Genomic DNA, 2177 nt, shown 5'->3' with positions numbered 1-2177 from the left:
CTCCATTTGCTGAAGTGGCATGACTCAATATGAGAAGAAACAGCTGCAAACATCCATTGATAATTGGAACATGGAATGTATGAAGTATAAATCTAGGAAAATTGGAAGTTGTCAAAAATGAAATGGAACACATAAAGATTGATATCCTAGACATTAGTGAGCTGAAATGGACTGGTTTTAACCATTTTGAATCAGATAACCATGATTTACTGTGTCAGGAATGACAAACTGAGGAGGAATGGTGTGGCATTCATTGTTACAGAGAATGTTTCAATATCTATCCTGAAGTACAATGCTGTCAGTGACAGAATAATATTCATATGCCTACAAGGAAAGCCAGTGAATACTATTATTCAAAGTTACTCATCAACCACAAAAGCCAAAGATGAGGAAATTGAAGACTTTTACTAACTTCTGCAGTCTGAAATTGACCAAACAAGCAATCAGGATGTGCTGATTATCACTGGTGACTGAAATGCAAAAGTTGGAAACAAAGAAGAATCACTGGTAGCTGGAAAATTTAGCCTTGGAGATATAAATAATGCTGGAGATCACATGATGGAATTTTGCAAGAGCAATGACTTATTTATTGCAGATACCTTTTTGCAACCACACAAACAGTGGCTATACATGTGGACTTCATCAGACAGAGTGCACAGGAATCAGATTGACTACATCTGTGGCAAGAGGTGATAGAACATCTCAGTATTTTCAGCCAAAACAAGGCCAGGAGCTGATTGTTGAACTGACCAACAAGTCAAGTTGAAGTTGAAGACAATTCAAACAAGTCCATGAGAGCCAAAATATGACCTTGATTATATCCCTTCTGAATTTAGAGACCATCACATCCTCAGAAGGAGGGTTGAGTGACCTACTTCTGTAGTTTCACCACCTCAGAAACCCAAGGAGGGGTCACTATGAGTCAGGTCTGACTTGACAGTACATAACAACAACAACAAAGAATAGATTTGATGCATTGAACACCAATGACCTAACCAGAGGAATTGTGGGATGACATCAAGGACATCATCCATGAAGAAAGCGAAAGGTCATTAAACAAACAGGGAAGGGGACTTTTAGTAAGATGATGGAATAGGCAGACAAGTGACACAGACCCTCTTCAACAAAGAAAAGTAAAACCAACTGACAGAGATACAGAAGATAATCCTGGAGCCCTGAGCTTTGAAAGGAACTATGCAGAAGTGGAGTAGGCACCAACTAGTGGAAAAACCTGGATGAAAACAGTGAGTGCAGAGATGGTTGGAGCTGAGGACTGTCAGTTACTCTGATGGGACCAACAGCCTGAATATTTCCAGGTGGTGTTGGGACCTGAGAATTGACCTAAAGATCAATCCTGCTCACCAAGGGCTGCAGGGATGACAGGGCTGGTGGCCTACGACTAGGAAGGGAAACAGCAAGGAGGGAGACAACCTGAGCTGTTGACTTACCACTGTCCAGAGGGCATGGCCATTTTGATTGTTTCCATGTGGCAGCCATTTTGGATATTCAATGTGACCAAAGGCATAGCTATTTTCCATGTTTACAAGAGATGGCGATTTTTGATATTTAAAGTGACCAAGAGCGCAGCCATATTGAATCTTTACACGTGGCAACCATTTTGGATTTTAAAGTGATAGCATTCTCATTTGGATTCCAGAAGCCTAAGAATAGGCTGTTTTTGCCAAGGTCGGCAGGGATATATGAGAGTCTGACAACAGGAAAGGAGACAAGTGGTGAGTGTATAAGTGCTGTCAACTAGTAAATAGAGGAGTACAGCACAGTACCCTGCTTGTGTACATACCATACAAACAAAACAAAGAAAATTAAAATCATGGGCAAGTCACTCCAACATACAATCACCAATTAAATACAAAGAAGCAAGATAAAGCAGGAGAAACAAGGGAGCAGGATAAAGACCCAAAACACATCCCTGAGGAAAATGCAGCATTGAAACTCCCTGATAAGGAATTCAGAAGAATAATATTTAGGTATCTTCAATGAATTGAGAGACAGATCAAGGAAAACACAAAGAAAACCCTAGGACAATTTTGAAAGACAATACAAGAACAAAATGGAAAAAAAAAAAATGAAAAATTAGAAATGATACAAAATCAACACACAGAAATCCAGAAGATTAATACTAAATTTTCAGAAATAGATAAGACAAATGGGCAAAG

The sequence above is a fragment of the Orycteropus afer genome, unplaced genomic scaffold (genome assembly GCF_000298275.1).
Source record: "Orycteropus afer afer isolate SDZICR_OR568_19922 unplaced genomic scaffold, OryAfe1.0 scaffold00113, whole genome shotgun sequence".
In the NCBI taxonomy this organism is placed as follows: Eukaryota; Metazoa; Chordata; class Mammalia; order Tubulidentata; family Orycteropodidae; genus Orycteropus; species Orycteropus afer.
The sequence above is the reverse complement of the archived record's forward strand: the minus strand, read 5'-3'. Positions refer to the sequence as shown.